A 20,902-nucleotide genomic window follows, 5' to 3' on the forward strand; every position below is an offset into this window, starting at 1 on the left:
AGTAGTATACCAAATGAAATTTCTACTCTTAAGATTTAGTAGGACAAATAAGATAAAAAACATATGAAAAGTTAAATAATATGAGATGAAAGAAGGGTATTAGAATAGTATAATTATACTTCAATTAATAAATCTTCTGAGACTGAAATGCTAAAAGAATAAGTAGAAACAAACAAAAATCTTCTTAAATAGCTAAGAATAGAACTAAATTTGTAATATGCATGGCAAGTATCCACATGATCTTGGACAAGTTACCTTCCTTTTTGGGAAGTCTCATCTGTAAAATGATGAAATTATGGTAAATGATCCCAAATTTCCCTTCTGACTCTAACTTCTATGGTTCCATGATTTATCTCTTATATTTGTTCCTATTCACTTGAAGAAAATAAAAATATGTGTAAGCTACTTGTAAAGTATTTAATCTTTTTTTCTACTGAATTCTTTTTTTTTCCATTTTAGTGTTGACTTCTCGCATTAGTCAACTACTGCCTATTCACACTTCTGATCACCTAACATGGGAAGAGATGATTTCTTATTAAGCTTCTTAATTAGTTTACTATACTTTCATATATATATATATAATATGTATATATGGATGTCTATATATATGAATTTCATTTAATGTGTTACCTTTACCATCACTGGCATTTTTGTCTTTGTGGAAAGAAAAATTCCTCACCCTGATGAAGGATTTCTAAACAGTAGCAAGTGATTGGGAAGATATTTTGAGAACCATAAGACTCACAAGATCATGATAGATCTACTCATTAGACAGGTGCAATAATAGAGGGAAGATTTATAGTTTTTCTCTCACAAGACATCTCCCTGTTCTTCTCGGAAGGACAAGCTAAGAGTTGACTTGCCTTCAAGTGATAGAGACCTTTTGCCTGAAGCTACTAGGAACAGAGTAACCATAACCCCTTCATCACTGAACCCTTTTAGGTCCTGGGACATTCTTTGTCTTTGTGTAGTTTTTCAGTAATCTCTTTCCAACTAAAGATTCTACTTTAATTTTCTCTTTCTTTTCCAAAGACTTTTCCCTGTATAAGATTTATCAGTCCCCTTCTATTTTATTTAAACTACAAAAAAAAAAAAAACCAGCAACAACAACAAAAAACCTCTCCTTTTTCTCCCGTGGCCCCTAAGACATTTGGAAGCATGTTTAATCTTTTCTTTTGGATAATGCTATTTATATTTTTGGAACATTTTCAAAAAAAATGTATTCAAAACATAAACAATCCTTGTCTGATGTACTGAAACATGTCTCTATGCTTCCTATATTCTTTCTTCCTGTGATAAAAAAGTTCCTGATAAAGGTATATGCTATTAGAATCCTCTATAATTGATAATATATTAATTTCCAAACGAATGGCATGTGTAATATATCTGTACATCTTTTAGACTGTATAAATTTAGATCAGTGAACTTATTTCACCATATTTTTGGTCAGATTAGTTATGTGTACTCATCCTCCCTTTGAGGAGAAAAGTTTGCTTTGATTTAGCATTGAAGGAAAACATTATTACAAAATATAGTACTATGACATCTGGATGAAAATTTTCTCCTTTACTTATTTAGAATCAAGGGGGAATGATTCTGCTGAGTTAAGCCTAGGAATTTGAAATAGGCCTCAAATTCTACCTGATTTATAGGTTAATTGAACATTTTTAAATACATAATAGCTTTAACAATTTCTTTGAAAACAAAATTTCTATTTGGTATCACTAAATCACATAAGCATCTCATTTTACCTTTTCCATTTAACAAAGTAACGCATTTTCTTCATATGTTCTTGCTTTATTAAATGACTTTTCATATTGTAATTCAATGTCTACAAGGGGATATAACTTTAAAAATCATTATAACGCATAGCAAGTACATTTTCAATTATAATAATAATGCCAATAGTTATTGTAATATAAAAATATTAAAATAAATTATAATTAGAATAGACTGATATTATAGCCAACCCATGTCTGTTTATTGAACAGCAGTACCACATCACTAACTGTATTGTATGTTCTCCAGCTAGATATCCTTAAGCATCTTAAAATCAACATGTGCACATCACTTACTGCTCAAAAAACTTATTTCTTTGTTTATTATTTTTGCTCAAAAGACTTAGAGATCTCCCAGGACATTTTTGAAATGTCTCTGACTCTTTTTACAGTTTATCTCCAACTTACCAATACACCACCACCACCACTTCCACCATCACCACTAACACCACTACAATCACAATCAACAAGAAAAATATGTTGGCCATATATTACAATATAGGATATTAGTCAATAAGACAAATTATTTCAGTAATCTCTTTTAAAATTTAAAAAGTAATGATTAATGTTTTTTTTTAATCAAATATGTTTTTGTTGATATGTTCTGTTTCTTGATTCATTATAGTTATTTCAAGTATCCTTTCCCCTTTTCCACCTCAGGGCTATCCCATATGACAAATAATATTTTATCAGAGAGGAAAAAAGTTAGCACAACTGACTAATACATTAAAAAAGGCCAAAAACATATGCAATGTATAATATCTGTGGACCTCCCAACTCCATTAAGGGTTGCTTTAGGGATGTCCTCTCATACGTTTTCATTTGAGTTCTACTTGATCTTTATGATTTTATTATATACACTTTTGATTGTTTTGGTATGTCATTGTTCTTTCCATTTCAATAATAGCTATTGTATATATTGTATTCTTGACTCTGCTTACTTTATTCTGCATACAGACATTTCCGCACTTCTCTGTATTCATCAGATTCATCATTTTTTATGACACAGTAATATTTCATTACATTCATGTACCAGTGACCTATGAAATCTTCCAAATGACATTTTGTTTTCTGTGTTCAGAAGTTATGGGCAGTTCTTTTTTTTTTTTTTTTGTTTTTGCTAGGCAATGGGGTTAAGTGACTTGCCCAGAGTCACACAGCTAGTGAGTGTTATATGTCTGAGACCAGATTTGAACTCAGTTCTTCCTGACTCCAGGGCCAGTGCTCTATACACTGCACCACCTAGCTGCCCCCTGGGCAATTCTTTTGTATTATTTCTTGGAGTATATCTTCAGATTTTTCATCTTGTCATGTCATTTTGGGAGACCTATGATCTTTAGGTTATTTGTTCATGTCTTGTTTTTAAAATTTGTATCTTTTGCTTGGATGGTGAGCATATTTCCTTTTTTTTTTCTTTTCTTCTAGATTGCCTTTCACATTTATTTAAATTCCTAACCTATTGTTCTTTGGTTTTGTTTAATTTGATTTTCCTTTGTTTTGTTTTGATAAGACTTACTATCTCGGATTCCAGTTTTTCTATTCTGCCCAATATTTTTGCTGTGAAGGACATAAATTCTACTCTTATGATTCTCATTTCTCTTTTGAATCACTCAGGAACACCATAATGTGGTTCCATTTTCTCATATTCCACAGGGTCCTCTGTCTCATCCAGTGCTATATCATTTATTTTTGTTTTACAGTATTTATTCATAAATACTTGAACTTATATGCTAGATCTGGGAGTCATATTTCTTTCTATTGTTAATTTCCTCCTCTTAATTTATCTGTTTATGTTCAATGTCTTTGAGTTTTATTCTTCTTGACATCTTTAGAAATTTACCTTTTTTAAACCCTTAATTACCTCTGTCACTCATTTTCTGACTCTCTCCCCTTTGATGGTGGCTTTCTTGGGGGCTGGATCATAAAATGTCTCAGTTTCCTCCCATGTTGAGCAATTCAGCATGGGGTGGTTAAGCAGCCTAGGTCTTTGCCCCACATAACTTTGGGTGGGCAGAACTGGCCCCTGACTTGATGAAGGAGATTTTTTTTCTTAGACTTAGTGAAGTGCCACTCCCCCCTCCCCAATACACAGTAGTCTGTCCTAGTGTCTTGTTCTGGTGTCCTGTCTAGCTCCCTCTATTCTTCCATTATCTGGCCTTTGTGTTCTTCTTGTCATCTTCAGTTCAGAATATTGCCTTGCTGGTGCTAAGAGTATACTTTTTGTTGTTTGAGTCTCTGAGGCTCTGAGAAGATAGGGGAGTGAAATTTGGTGTTGAGTTCTATTTCAAACCCAGATAAGAGTCCTTCCCCTTTCCCTTTCTTCTTCTGCTTTCCTGCAGATATCTTTTGCAGCACAGACCATTGCTACCATGACTTTGGCTGTCTATCGAGGTCCCAATACATTTTTGTTCCTGATAGGTTGCTAAAAAACTGGTTTTCTATTGCAGCCCAACAAGTTCTGTTGTGTCTGTCTTGGCAGAAAAAAATACTTTTCCAGTTTGGAGCTAGGATTTTCGTGGAACTAGAAATAAGGAGGGCCATCTAGGTGTAAGGGTGGGTTTTTTTGTAAGCCCATGTGTCACATCATTGTGTTGGCTAGTGCAGCCTCACTGGTAAGTGAAGGGAGGTGGAAGAGATGATTTGAGTGAGTTCAAGGTAAGTATGAGTTCATTTTTTAAAAATTGTTTGATTCTTGGAGCCTTTGACCGTGGAGATAACTGAAGTTGCTTTATTTTTGGTGCATAATGTCTGTTTTAGAGACATTTGAAAGGTTATGGAAATTGAAGAAATGTCTAGTCCTCCATTTTGTTGCTCACATATGACTGTAGTAGTTTTATTTCATGTTATTCATTGTTTTGGACCTAAATATCCATTTTGCTTTTGGTGGTTACTTTAAAATATTTATCTGGGATAATTCTTGTGAAATCTTTTCCATTTCTTTGTGCTGCACAGAATTTTCTTCCATGAATATAAAAAGAATCTGAATAACTGAAAATAAAACTGGAGATAGTTTTGTTTCTTTGAAATGACTAGCTTTTCTGTAATGCTTTAAGTTTTGTAAAGGGGTTTAAGTGTTATCTCATTTGATTCTTACAGTCCTGTGAGGTAGAAGTGATTATGTACAGGTAGAATAGGTGGAAAAATAAGGTAACTCATGACAAATATTCTGGTTTTTTTTTCTGTAAAATATACAGTTCTTCTGCAGAAACAGAATGAGAAAGGAGTGGTATGGAAGACTTGAGAAAAGAAAGGTTTCAGAATAGACACTATGGGAAACAAGACAGAGAGGCAAGAATAAAAAGATTGCTTTGTTGCACTGAAGGCCCAGTTGAGATTAGCTAACATAACGTTTTAGTGGACCTAGTCAACAAGGTTGTGTGATTTCTTCTATTATTGTTTAGCAGAACATGAGTAAAGAGTATTCAAGGGAGTGATCCAGGAAAGGCCAAATAAAATATGAAAGAACTTTGCAAAAAACAAGCAAACCAAACCTCATATTCAATCAGAGAGCAAGTTAAAAAAATTCTGTGATGATTAAAAAAAAAACCCTTAAATGAAGTATGTACTGAAGTATAAAAGAAAAAAATCCCAGATACTACAAGGGATTAGAAAATATTTCAAACACTAGTATAACATTTGGTATCTTTGAATTGCCTAAGGTTTCTTGAAAAAAAGAAAAGAGTATAATGCTTCATTGTGTGACTACATAATTGTGTAGGAGTCACTATATTAACTAGTGAATAGCAGACATTCTTGAAGTCAGAAAAATGAATTTGGAATACCTTTATTTTATATCTAGGAACCTTTTACTCAATAAGCTATCCCTTTAGAATTCTAGTTTGTAAAGGAAGGTATCTGATTCACTACCATATGCAGTCTCTTAGGCCAGATTTATGGAAGGTAAAGGTTACTAACAATATTATATTGGCCCAAATATTGTTTTTCCCTTTCTCCTGCTTCTTATTTTTCTTCAGGGAACTAAAACAGCACTGTAAAGATAAGGGAGAAGGGAAACTCAACAATATATAGTCCACTGACAACGATGAAGAGAGATTTCTTTCCTGAAATAAAGTCTCTCTATGTTGCTGCAAAGCACACCAGTTTAAACCAATGTGATGGAAGGTTGTGCATGAATGGTTCCCATATTAAGAAATAAATACCTTGGCTTGTCAGAACCTGGTACTTACCCTGCAAAATGCTGATTTTCTAATTGGGAACACTTGGTTTTAAAAATGGTGCATGGAAGATTTGTAATAAATATCCTACTTGAGTTCAGATTCTATTTTGACTTGTGGAAGAAAATAAGTGAAAAAATTACATTATGGCATGAGGGAAGCCCATAAAGCAGCTTTGCTACATATCCTGTTAGATGACACAAGCCCCAGAAAAGCTTCAGGTATTAAGAAATGGATGTTTAAAAATGTTCTGCCTAAACTACATGATTAGATACAATAATAATCTTTTAATTTATTACTTTGAGGTTCATTCTAGATGTCAAGTCATTGACTGTTTTTAATTTTTTTTGATGAACAACTTTTTTTCATGTTAAAAAAGAAATTACATTAGTAGTGTTATTTTCCCACCCATTTATAGGTTCCATATACAGTAAATTTTAAAGTGATGGTGTCGGCAGATGGAATTGCTAAATTAGGTCCTTCCAATCTTTAGAACAATTTTTTCTAATAAAGGGAGACCAATTTTCTGGGACACACACACACACACACACACACACACACACAGAGCCTATGTAAATGTACCAAGGATGAAGCTGTCGTAATTGCCCATCTCATTACTAGTTCCATATAGATTTCTGGGTAGTGATATTCATTGTGTAAAAAAAAAGGCATAGCACCTTAAAAAAGGTGAGCCTTGAGTAAGAAAGGCATGGGGTAGAAGCAGCCACCAGTTTTACAGTCATCTTGAAATTTAAACAAGAACAATTTGAACTGTTGGCAAGTTAACACACCATGACATGAAAATTATCTAATTTGTGGAGTTTGTTGGAAATAAGGGCAAAGGATCATTGGAAAAAGGAGCATATAAAAAAGGAGGAGGAAGTTTGACCCAGAATACTAATGGGATAGGATACTGTAGTCTTTTTTTTAACACTTAATTTTTTTTCTCAATTACATGTAAACAAAAATTTTTAACATTCTTTTAAAAAAAATTTGAGCTCCATATTCTCTTTGACTCTCCCTTCTCACCTTTTTGAGAAACCAAGCAATTTTACATATATTATACATGTGAAGTCATGCAATATATTTCCATATTAGCCATATTCCCAAAAATGCAGAACAACAAAAATAAAAATAATAAAAATAATTTTTTTTAAAGTATGCTTCAGTCTGCATTAAGATTCCATCAGTTCTTTCTCTGGAGATGGGCAGCATTCTTCATCATAAGTACTACAGAATTGTCTTGAATCATTTTATAATGCCTGAGTCATTCACAGTCTATCATAATATTATATTGTTTTTATTGTGTAAAGTGTTTTACTGGTTCTACTCACTTCAGTGAATCAGTTAATGCAAGTCTTTCCAGTTTTTCTAAAAGCATCTTGATCGTGGTTTCTTGTAGCCCAATAGTATTCCATCACAATCATATACCACAACTTGTTTAGACATTCCCCAAATGATGGACATCTTCTCAATTTCTAATTATTTGCACCACAAAAGAGCTGCTATAAATATTTTTGCACATGTAGGTCATTTTCTATTTTTTAAATGATTTCTTTGAGATACAGACCTAGTAGTGGTATTGCTGGATCAAAGGGTATGCACAGCTTGATTGTCCTTTGGGCATAGTTCCAAATTGCTCTCCAGAATTGTTGGATCAGTTCCCAACTCCATCAACAATGCATTAGTGTCCCCATTTTCCCACATCTTCTCCAGCATTTATAATTTTCCTGTTTTGTCATATTAGCCAATATGATAGGTGTGAAGTGGTACCTCAGAATTGTTATAATTTGCATTTCTCTAATCAAAAGTGATTAAGAACACTTCTTCATATGCTTATAGATAGCTTTAATTTATTTTTCTGGGAGCTGCCTGTTCATATTCTTTGATAATTTATCAATTGGGGAATGTCTTATATTCTTGTAAATTTGACTCACTTTTTTATATATTTGAGAAATGTGGCCTTTATCAGTGATACTTGCTGTAAAGATTGTTTCTTATCTTTCTGCTTTTTTTTTTTTTGTAATTTTGGTTGCATTGGTTATTCCAAAGCTTTTAAATTTAATATAATCAAAATTATCCATTTTACATTTTTTAATGTTCTCTCTCTCTTGTTTGGTTATGAATTCTTCCCCTCCGCATAGATCTCATAGGTAGCATACTCCTTGCTCTTCTAATTTGTTTATGGTTCACCTTTATGTCTAAATCATGCCAAAGGTCTTTCATATCTAACTTTTCCAATATTATATTTGCTTCCTTAGGTTTTTTTTTGTTTATTTTTTTTTATTGGATTTATTGAGTTCTAGGAAGGAACAGTTGAAGTCTTCCACTGGTATAGTTTTGCTGTCTATTTTTTTCTGTAACTCACTCAACTTATTGTTTAAGAATTTAGATGTTATACCACTTGGGGCATGTATATTTTGTATTGATATTGCTTCATTGTCTATGGTGCCTTTTAGCAAGATGTAGTTTCCTTCCTTATCTCTTTTAATTAGGTCTATTTTTAGAACTTAGTCAAATTTATAAGGATACAAGACGGTCCCCAATTGATAAATGGTCAAAGGGATGAACAGGCAGTTTTCAGATGAGGGAATTAGAGCTATCTATAGTCATACCAAAAAAATGCTCTAAATCACTATTGTTTAGAGAAATGCAGATGAAAACAGCTCTGAGGTACCACATCACACCTATCAGATCGACTAACATGAAAAAACAGGAAAATGATAAATGTTGGAGAAGATGTGGGAAAATTGGGACACTAATGCATTGTTGATGGAGTTGTGAACTGATCCAATCATTTTGGAGAGCACTTTAGAACTATACCCAAAGGGTTATAAAAATGTGGATACCCTTTGACCCAGCAATGGCACTTCTAGGTCTGTATCCCCAAGAGATCATACAAATGGGAAAAAGACTCACATTTACAAAAATATTTATAGCAGCTCTTTCCGTGGTGGTAAAGAATTAGAAATTGAAGGGATGACCATCAATCGGGGAATGACTGAACAAATTGTGGTATATGAATGTAATGGAATATTATTGTGTTGTAAGAAATGACAAGAAAAACCTGGAAAGACTTGTATAGACTGATACTGAGTGAAATGAGCAGAACCAGGAGAACGTAGTGCAAAGTAACAGCCACGTTGTTCAATGACTAGCTTTGATAGACTTAGCCCTTCTCAGCAATGCAAGGATCCAAGACATCTCTAAAAGTCTCATGATGGAAAATGCTATGAAAGAACCATGGAGTTTGAATGCAGATAGAAGCATATTGTTTGCTCTTTTTTTTCCTTCTGTTTTGTTTTGTTTCCTCTTTCTGGTGGTTCCTCCTATTGGTTCTAATTCTTCTTTACAACATGATTAATGTGAAAATATGTTTAATAGGAATGTATATGTAGAGCCTATATCAGATTGCACACTGTCATGTGGAGGGAGGCAGGGAGGGAGAAAAATTTAAAACTCAAAAATGTATGGAAATGATTGTTGAAAACTAAAAATAAATTAATAAAAATATTATTTTGTTTCCCTTTTTTACCTATCCTGTTGTAAAGTATACCAATCTAGATCCATTGTAAAGTCATTAGTTTAATCCCACAAAATGTCAGAGACATTGAAGAGGTCAGATTTACCCCCTAACATTAAGCCTTTTAACTCATGTTGCTTCTTGTCTAAGGTTTGGATATTTCTGTATAAATATTTGAGACCATGTGTCTTACAACTCAATGCTTTCTTGGATTTTACCTTCTGTGAATTTCTGGGTGTCTCAACTGCTATTTCCCTTCATTCATTTTAGTTACTATCCTATCTATGAAAACTAGCATACCATACCATAACATAGCTCATCATTTTTTTTTTTTGGTTTAAATATAATTTGATTGAGTTTTCAATCACCCAGCAAATACATTCTCACTAGCATTTGTTAAGTGCACTCCATCTCTGACCAGGAATCTGTCATCCCTACATTTTCCTCTGTCATTAGGAAGTCTACTTTCTATTCTCAAATATTTTCTTAGACAGCTGTTTACTTCCCACATTAATTTGTCTCTTCTGCATCCATTGCCTTCAATATGCAATACCAAGGAAAGCACAACCTGTGCACTTACTGTTTTCAGATTCTTGCCTAAGACTTCAAAATTGTTGGCAATAATTTTTGGGTTCCTTCTCATAACATCATTGTTATGGTATGAATCTCATTAAGTGGACAGTTCTATGTACGTTTTACTTAAATTGGACAGGTTCTCTTTTACATCTTCAATACATGTTCCTGGGTAACATGTGTCACTAATGCTTTCAGGCCAACAATTAGCTGCCTCTGTTCTCCTCAGCAGAGAAACACTCACTGACATATAGTGGATTACCTTTCCACTGAACTTCTATGACTCTGTTGTGTAGACACACCTGTCTCTAGGGATCTTAATCCATTCATCTTTGGAGGTCTAGCTCTAGAAACAAACATAGTTGATTGATGACTGTGTACACACTTTTTTTCCTTCTGTCTTGTATTGTTTCTTCTTTCTTGTGGTTACTCCTATCAGTTCTAATTCTTCTTTACAACATGACTAATGTGAAAATATGTTTAAAAGGAATGGGTATGTAGAGATTTCAGATCTCATCAGATTTCATGCCACATTTGGGAGGGAGGAGGGAAGGATGGGGAAAAATAAAACTCAAAAACTTATGAAAGTGAATGTTGAAAACTAAAAATAATTAAATTAATTTTAAAGATTAGGTCTATTTTTGCTTTTACTCTGAGATCAGGATTTCTATCCCTTCTTTTTTTAATTTTACTTTAACTGAAACAAAATAGATTCTGCTCCCGCCCATTCCCTTTACTCTGTGTGTTTCTCTCTGCTTCAAGTGTGTAGACAAGCATATTGTAGGATAATGGTTTTTTATCTACCCTGATATCAATTTCTGTTTTATGGGAGAATTCATCCCATTCACATTACAGTTATGATCACTACCTGTGTATTGCCTTCCATCCTATTTTTCCTCCTCTCTGTCCTCCTTCTCCTTTCATCCTTTCCCTCTTCACAAGTGTTTTGCTTCTGTCTTCTACCTCCACTGATCTGCCCTCCCTTTTGTCAGTCCGCACCCCCATTTTACTTGATCTCCTCCCCTCCTATTTCCCTGTTGGGTAAGACAGATGTCTAAATTTAACTGATTGTGCTTATGAGTCCCTCCTTGAGTGTGTACTGATGACAGTGAGGTTCAAACAATGCTCATTGCCCCCCCTCCCTTCTTCCCTTCTACTGTAATGTCTTTTCTACTTCTTCATGGGAAATAATTTACCCCTTTCTACCTCTTCTTTCCTTCTGCACCAATTGTGCTCATCTTTCCAATCTCTTTTTTATGTCATTCCCTCAAATTCACCTTATACGTGTACCCTCTGTCTACATATATTCCTTCTAGCTGTACTATTAGTGAAAAAAAAATTAAGAATTACAAATATCATCTTCCCATGTAGGGATGTAAATAATTTCACTCAGTTGAATCTCTTATATTTTCTTTTCCTTTTTTTTTTTTTTTTTTTTTTTACCAATTTATGCTTCTCTTGGGTCTTAATATTGGAGGTCAAATTTCTGGTTTAGTTCTGTTCTTCTCCTTATGAAAGCTTGATTGTAATTCTATTACATTGGATTACCATTTTTTCTTCTTGAACTATTATGCTTAAGTTAGGCAGGTAGTTGATTCTTGACTGTAGTCTTAGCTCCTTTGCTTTCCTGAATATCATGTTCCATGACCTCTGTTCCTTTAATGTTGCAGCTTCCAAGTCCTCTGTAATCCTGATTGGGACTTTCCAATATTTGAATTATTTCTTTCTGGCCACTTGTAGTATTTTTTACCTTGATGTGATGTTTCTGAAATTTGGCTATAATGTTCTTTGGAATTTTTATTTTGGGATCACTTTCCTCATGGGATCTGTGGGTTCTTTCAATGCCTTTCAATGCCTATTTTGCTCTCTGGTTCCAGGGTGTCAGGGAAGTTTTCCTTGATAATTTCTTGAAAGTTGCTGTCCAGGTCCTCCTTTTGATTATGGCTTTCAGGTAGTGCAATGATTGTGATATTGTCTCTCTTGGATCTATTTTCTGGGTCATTTGTTTTTCCTATGAGGTTATTTTACATTTTCTTCCATTTTTTTCATTCTTGTGAGTTTTGATTTATTCTTGATGTCTCATAGGTTCATTAGCTTCCACTTGGCCAATTCTAACTTTAAGGTGTTGTTTTCCTCAATTAGCCTTTGTGCTTTCTTTTCCATTTGGCCAATTGTATTCTTTAAAGAGTTATTTTCTTCAGTGGATTTTTGTATTTCCTTTTCCATTTGGCCAATTCTACTTTTTAAGCAATTTTCCAAGCTTTTGACTCTTTTTTCATAATTCTTTTGTGTGACCTTCATTTCTTTCCCTAATTTTTCTTCTCCCTCTCTTATATGATTTTTAAAAATTTATTTGTTTTTAGTTTTAAAAGATTTAAAGATTGTTTTACCCTGTCTTTTTGCTGTTTATACTATTCCAGGATTTGTTTTGGAGTGAAATTCTATGGTTGTTTGGAGTTGAATATGGGAGAGTTACAGCAATTTACTGCTTACTCTACTATCTTGACTCCCAGAAGTAAATTATTTTCTGCAGTTTTTTTAAAAGAGCAATGAGATGAAAAACTTTATCTGGAGTTTTTCTCTGAATTCAGGAAGGCCCTTATAGATTACACTATTACCATCCCCCCCCCCAGAGACTGAAAGTCAGTGCACATAAGCTTCACAGGCTTTATGGTAAGTACAGTCTCTATGTATGCATTATGAGTTGGTACTATTTTATATTCATTGAGTACAAAATGCATATTTAATTTAGCCATCTACTTCTATTTTTAACTAAGTAATATCTGCTTCTCACTAGTTCAGTTGTCCTCCCTCTTGTCCCAAATTATTGAAGACATCGTAGCTAGAGAGTGAAATACATGGGGCAGCACCAATGGCTTCCTCATACCATGTGTGGGATCAGTCAAAATCCAGTACAGCCTTTCATTGGAGAAGCTTCAAATTTCTCCATTGTTTTCCAGTCAGGTGCCCTCTGAGTAATGATATTTGAGTTCTAAGGGGCCTCACCTCTTAGCTTGTGTCATTGCTCATTGTCTGTCATATTGCATCTTCTCTCACTGTCAATTATCTAAGTGTAGTTTTGGCCAAGAAGATTGGTTCAATAAAAACAAAGTTGTTTACAATGATTCCTTTGAGATGAAATCCCAAGTGCTTCACTGCACTTTCATTTAATTGCAACACAGATCACTGGGTATCACAGATAGCCCTCACATCTTCTGCCAGTACAGTAGCATCCTAATTTTGTAGTCACATGGCCTATGAGACAGAGTACCTCTGTTCATGTTGGTTTTCTCTAGCCAGTAGGTCATACTTTAATGTACTGCTACCAGTCTCTGATAGTCTTCATCTAAGTTGGAAATGTAGATATATTGCAATCTATTATTATGTGTCCAAACTTGAAATTTAGCTCCAGACATATGGTCTTTAAACTTCTTACTGATGAAAGTCCATTTTACAGCTAAAAATTTTAGTTTATGTATGAGATATTGAATCTCTCTGCCAATAAGTCTTTTGTTCTAAGATGAAGCAGGTTTCTGTTACCATCATTATTTTGGTACAGAACTATTTTCGGGTGTTTCAAGTCATTGCCACTTTGCAGAACAAAGGGTTGTCTTAGGTTATTATAGACCAGGGGTTAGCAAACTTTTTCTGTACAGGGCAATATTGTAAATTTTGTTTTAGGCTTTGGAAACCAATAGGGAAATTTGAGGATATTATGTGGGTACTTATATAATGAGATAAAACAAATGGACACATTTTTTATTTATAAAATTCAAAATATAAAATAATACATATTTTGGGTAATAAAGGTCCCTTAATGAGAATAGAATTCTTTCTTTCAGGATACCATTTTATTTAATTGGTACTCAAAGTTAGTGTTCCCTGTCATCAAAATCAATTGAAAATGTTCATTTGTTAATACTGATCTGCAATGAGTCATTGTGTATTTCATTTTTGAAAAGTGTCCTTTCACACAGATAAGTACTGCCAAATATGAATGTCATTTCTTAAGCATATTATTTTAATTGAGCCTATTCATTATCTGGAAGGCATTTATAAAATTATATTAGATTCTTCTCTTGCTATTTGCCTTTTCACTTCTCATTACATTATAGATTAATTATGTATAATTGAAAGTTAGATGAATGTTTTTCAGTTGCACAGTAAAATGGATTTTGAAATCTGTAAATTTTTTTTAAGTTTGCATGAAAGCCAGCAAAATGCTCTGGAACTGTAGTTTGAGCTCAGAAAATATCCTTCTAAAATTTTTGAGGGAATATGGATCTTGTATTCTTAATTTCACTTTTGAGAGCATAGGAAGTATACAATGCAACTTGGTATTACTTGTGATTCAAACATTAGTTGTCATAGAATTAAATTTACTGAAATATATTTTATATATGAATACTGTTTTATCTTGTAATTTTAGGTGAAATTAATTAAGAAATATTATTAAGTCTTCAGTAAAAGCTAATTTCTAAAGCTAGTCAGTGTTCTATAATAGTGGTTGATGGTGCTTCTTTTTCAAAAAAAAAATAAATCTCAGCCCTTAAAAAAACATAAGAAAATTATTTTCTCTTGTTTTGACATGATGAGTATGCACTAGTAATAAAAAATTAAAATGTTATAGTACAGTGATACACATGGTGCTTATAAGGTTTTTAAATTATAAATACATCAGTAAAATTTGTAGTTTGCTGAACAGTAGTTTGAAATAATAAAAGTACCACATATAGTCTCTGTCACAACTCCTCAACTCTACCATTATAGCATGAAAGCCTCCATAGACAGTACATAGAAGAATTATCTTTACTACATTCCAATAAATCTTTATTTAACAGTATAAAAATAATTATTGGATAATGGGCTATCCAAAAATAAAAATATATAAAACATACAAATTTTATATAAAAAATGAATAGGCTGTATTTGGCCTGCAAGACATGGTTCACCAACTCCTATAATAGACTAATACTGATACATGCTTGAGGTGGTTGAGGGGCAGAGAATTTGAGAGAGATAAGAGTATCAATGTTGATTTGATCTTTCAGGATTATGAGTTTCCTAAATGATGAGTTGGGGCATGGTGGAGAAGTCTCTTTTGTGGTTTTTGGTGGGTGAAAATAGACACGTGTTAGATGAATTTCCTTCCTTTTGTATTGCAAGTTATTTCTCTTGATTGCTCACAGAATTTGTTGTGTGTCAATGGAACTGATAAGTTTAACCACTATGTGTCTTGGAGATTGCAACACAGGATTTTCTTCTGGAAGGGATCTTTGGATTCTTTTGATTAATAGTTTGTTTCTATATTGAGAAATTCTGGGAGGTTTTCTTGTATTATTTCTCACATCATGATGCTCAGATTTTAAATTTATCATATTCTTTTGGGAGTCCCATAATACTTTTTTTTTTTAGTTACAAGTTCTCTCCATTCCTCCAACATTCATTGAGATATTAAGAAATATAATACCAATTATATGTAAGAAGTACAGTGAGGTGGCACAGTAGAAAAAGTGTCAGACTTGGAATCATGAAAACCTGAGTTCAAATCTGGCCTCAGACACTAGATGTGTGACCCTGGTCAAGTCATTTAACCCTATTTGCCCCAGTTTCATCATCTTTAAAATAAGCTGAAGAAGGAAATGGCAAACCATTCTGATATCTTTGCCAAGAAAACTCCAAAATGGGGTTACAAAGAGTCAGACATGACTGAAATGACTGAACAGCAATATGTATGAGATCATAAAAAATATAATTCTACTATATATGTTTGAGGAAAAAAAACAAGAATAATATGCTTCAATTTGCATTCTGAGTACATTAGTTCTCTATTTGGAAATGAATGGCATTTTTCATCATGAGTCCTTTGGAGTTCTGGTGGATCATGCTAAGTTTCACACAATTAATTATCTTTGTAATTTTGCTACTACTGTGTACATTGTTCTGGTTCTGCTCAATTTACTTTGCATCAGTTCATAAAGGCTTCCCAAAATCTGTCTGTTTAGTATTTTGTTTTTCCTTGATTACATGTAAAAATAATTTTTAACATTAATTTTTGAAACTTTGTTTTCCAAATTTTCTCCCTTCCTCCCTCCCCACTCCCCTCATTGAGAAGGCAAGCAATTTGATATAGGTTATACATGTGTAGCCATACAAAACAGATTCCCATATTAGTCATTTTGTAAAAGAAAACATAGATAAAAAAACCCCAAGGAAAATTAAAAAAAACACCTATGCTTCAGTCTATATTCAGATACCATCAGTTCTTTCTCTATCTATCTCTGGGGATGTAGCATTTTTCATCATGTAAGTCCTTCAGAGGTGTCAGAGGTAACTAGCTAAGTCAGTCAGCTTATTATCTTACAATATTACTGTTATTTTGTAGACAGTACATGTCATTTTGCATCAGCTTCTGTAAGTCTTTCCAGGTTTTTCTGAGAGCATCCTGTTCATCATTTCTTATAGTACAACAATATTCCATCAAAATCATATACCATAATTTGTTCTGCCATTCCCCAATTGATGGACATCTCCTCAATTTATAATTCTTTGCCACCAGAAAAGAGCTGCTATAAATATTTTTGTACATAAAGTTTCTTTTCTTTTTTTTTATCTTTTTTTTTGCAGGGAGGGAATACAAACCTAGTACTGGTATTGCTAGGTCAAAGTGTATGCATGATTTTATAGCCCTTTGGGCATAGTTCCAAATTGTACTACAGAATGGTAGAATCAGGTCATAATTCCACCAACAGTGCATTAATGTCTCATTTTTTCCACATCCCTTACACCATTTGTAATTTTTCTTTTCTGTCCTATTAGCCAATCCAATAGTAATGAGGTAGTACCTCAGAATTATTTTAACTTGCATTTCTCCAATAAATAGTGATTTAGAACATCTTTTTCATATACCTATAGATAGCTTTGATTACTTCTTCTGAAAACTGTTCATATCCTCATGGTCTGTCTGAAACCACCTCCATTATTTCTTATAGCACAATAGTGTTCTAACATATTTGTATGCCATTTCTTGTTCAGGAGTTACTCAAGTGATGAACATATCCTGAGTTTCTAATTCTTTGCTACCACAAAAAGAACTACTATAAATATTTTTGTACATATTGGTGCTTTTTCCTTTTCTTTGTTCTCCTTAAAGTATCGACCTAGTGGCAGTATTCCTGGGTCAAAGGGTATGCATAGTTTTAGAGAGCTTTGAGCACAGTTCTGCCTTGTTCTCCAGAATAGTTGGATTAGTTCACAACTGCACCACCTGTGCATTAATGAACCTACTTTCCCATATCCACTCCAGAAATTGTCATTTTCCTTTTCCATTATCTTACCCAATCTAGTAAGTATGAAGTGTTATCTCAAAGTTATTTTAATTTTCATTTCTCTAATTATTAGTGATTTATATTTTTTTAATATGGCTATTGATAGCTTTGATTTCATCTTTTGAAAACTGCCTGTTTATATCCTTTGACTATTTATTAATTGGGGAATGAGCCCTATAATACTTAAGATGTCTACATGCCCTGTCTTTGAGATCAATATGTTTTGCTTATATGGAGATCATGATTTATTTAAATATTAATGCTTTTTGATTCTCTTCCAGATTTTCCTTCACTTCATATATTTATATTCCCAGTTATCCTCCTTTTTGTTTCTTTGGTGAGCCTTTTTTATTCTGCAAATTATTTTGCTATGTAGGCCGTAAATAATTCTTTTGTAATAATTGTTTATCTTTTAAGCCATTGAGGAACATTCTGTTGGGATTCAATTCCTTCTCCAAAATTCATATCTGTAGATCACTTCTCACTCAATGTTGACATTTTCTGTGAACCATGTACTTGACAGAAGCTCTCCACAACTGTTACTTGAGACAGTCCTCTTTTAACTCAGTTTCATAACCTCTTTGTGCGTGTGTATGTATATGTGAGAGAGAGAGAGACAGAGAGACAGACAGAGAGACAGAGACAGAGAGAGACAGAGAGAGAGAGACAGATAGATAGAAAGACAGAGAGACAGAGAGAGACAGAGATTGACCTCTTTGAAATGCTGCTGAAACCTATGGATTCCTTCTCAGAGTAATGTTTCCAAGTGCATGAAATAAAATGGAGGGAATTACAAAGTAAATAAATTATATTTACATAACGATGTATTTTTCCCATCCAAATTCAGGGCCCTCTGAAATCTATCCACATATAGAACCCTTGAGAGTCAATGGTCCCCAGATTCAGAGTCTTTGCTTGAGCTGATCTAGCACCTTCATCTACCTTTTCTCATGTTTATTTTTTCTACATTTTTTCCAAAGCTAATGAATGAGGTCATCTTGATCAATTTACTACAATATTCCCAACTAGAAACTCTGAAAAACGGGAGTAAAAGACATTATTAAGGATGTATATGACACGAAGAAAATGTTTATCACATGCCAAGAATGAGAGATGATAACATCAAAAGAACAGGCATGGATGGGTTACCATCTCCATCTTAACAACAAACAAACAAACAAACAAACAAACAAAACTCCTGAATTGATTTTACACATAAGATCCATTTGAGCATTTTAAGAGAACTTCAAAGGAAGAAAGGTTGTTGGTTGATAGTGGCAAATAAAATCTGGAAGTAATGATGGGTAGCTAAGTTTATTTTAACTCCCCAACTAGAATCACTGTAATAGGAATAAGAGAAAAGTTTCTGTTAGTGCTGGAAAGAAAGGACATAAATGAAGTGTCATCCTAGGGAAGCCAAGTCTCTGTCATTTCCAGAGGATGAAAGGAGAAAAAGAGAAAGAGATTAAAAATTAAGGGACAGTAGTTATTGAATGAAAATTCTACAAGGCAAAGTGTAGTGTGAAGGTAAAGTTGGAGCAGGATAGGGGGAGTGTTAAGGTTGAGAAGAAGGGGAGTGAAAGAAAGAAGGTGGTAGCTTGGAAGGGGAGTAGCTTGTTATTTCTCAGCTGGCAATCACAGGGGTTGGAATCATGACAAGTTGTAGAGGTTTACTAGCCATAATGGGTAGCAGTCAGTAGCAGGAGCACTGATGAAGGTGGCAAATGAAGATTAGAATGTTCATAGTATTTTTGACTAAATCTTGGGAGGTTTTGCCATTTATCATCTAATTTGGTAAGTGCTTTATTTCTTTTTTTTTTCAGTCAAAGACAAGGTTTATTGTAACAGCCAACACATTGGCCAGACTCTTAAGGAATCTGAACATTTGTGAGCTATATTGGAGATATATATATATATATATATAGTATGTATGTATGTATATATGTATATACACACACACACATATGTATATATGTGTGTATATATATGTATATACATATATATGTATGTGTGTGTGTATATATAGCATATATGTGTATATATATATATATATAGCTAGATTTGGCATCTGAGTAGTGGGCTTGATTTTTAAGAATCTGAGCACTTTAATGGAGACAAGATGGACCTTATATACAGAAAGACTGTGGAAGGGATCTGGGCATGGCCAAGTAGTTTGGAGTGACTGGAGGAGGAGTCTCAGGAAGATCTGGATGGGAGTGGCCAGTAAGCTGAGGTGAATAGAATGCCTGGGACCTAGACCAAGTGGCCAAGGGAGAATGGAGTCTAGATAGGATTAAGGGTGGAAAGTGAAGGGGGAGAGAGGCATCTGGGGGTAGATTGAATGTAGGCAATAATAAAAGGCTTGTTGATAGGATTCTAACCTCAGGAGAACAGATTTGGCCATGTGGGAAAGTCCAGGGTTTTGGGGTCCAGATCCCATCCTCATCATTCTCCCCTCAAACAAATGGGACGCATATTCTTTTGGGGTAAGGGGTGAAGGTCTTGGCTTCTAAAATTGCTTCCTGCAGTCAAAGGGCATAGAGCTGTCCCTGCCTTGAGGGGGTCCCAAAGAGGAGATTGACTGGAACTGAGCATGGGTTGCATCCAGAGAACAATAGGGGGACATTGACTGGTACCCGCTGTTTGCTACCAACTTTAGGTGAATGGTCTATAATTTGGAAGACATAAATATGACAGAAAAGACTTCAGGGCCCAAATATGACAGGATAAAACATCTTTAGCTCTGTCTGGATTCAGATAATTCAGTTTTCCAACCATGCAGTATCAAATCCACCTCATAGCCAGATAGGAATAGCTAAGTGGGTAGCATTCCTCTTCAAAGGAACATAATGGGGAAACTGAGCCAGGAGGATCCCATCTTAGACTGAGGCTAAACTTGTCCTCTCAGCTTTTCCTGATGTTGACTTCCCACCAGTATCACATTCTTTCTGAGTAGCTTGTGGCATTTCTCTCAGATGGTGGATTATTGATTATTGAGGGATTATTATGATCCATCAGACAACTCAAAATAAAATCCCATGAGTTTTTACCTCACACGGCGAGTTTCACCAATCACAGTTTAGGAAAAAACTTTTCCAGGATTTACATCTCAAATTTAAATTTGTCCTGGTGTAAAAATCCAATCATTATAGATTATTTCTATATACTTGCAAATTCTCAGCAAGACAAAACCCAAACAAGCTTTTTGGCAAGTTTACACATTAAAACAATAACCAACAATAGCTAAATTATTTTAGTGGTAACCAAATTATGAAAAGTTGACATAACTAATACAAAAAGTTCATCGACTTGAAACTTGAAACAAACCCATTACCAATCAGATGACTTCAGTTTTGTTAAATGCATTTCCAAATCAATTTACACAGAGAATCAACATCTCATCATTAACAGTTAAAACTACAACTTTAAAAAAGAGGCTTACCCAAGTTCAGAGGTCAGGTTCTTTACCTTGAGCACGATGTGCTGAACCTGGGGGATGCTTTCAGGCAAAGGTTGCCCAAGACC

General features: G+C 34.0%; 1 pseudogene; it reads left to right on the plus strand.

Annotated features, from left to right (window-relative positions):
* Positions 1-4,351: 4,351 nt before the first annotated feature.
* The window catches only part of LOC114048312, a 95,572-nt pseudogene continuing 79,021 nt past the window's right edge, over positions 4,352-20,902 (plus strand).

The sequence above is a fragment of the Vombatus ursinus genome, unplaced genomic scaffold (genome assembly GCF_900497805.2).
Source record: "Vombatus ursinus unplaced genomic scaffold, bare-nosed wombat genome assembly UNPS02014792.1, whole genome shotgun sequence".
In the NCBI taxonomy this organism is placed as follows: domain Eukaryota; kingdom Metazoa; phylum Chordata; class Mammalia; order Diprotodontia; family Vombatidae; genus Vombatus; species Vombatus ursinus.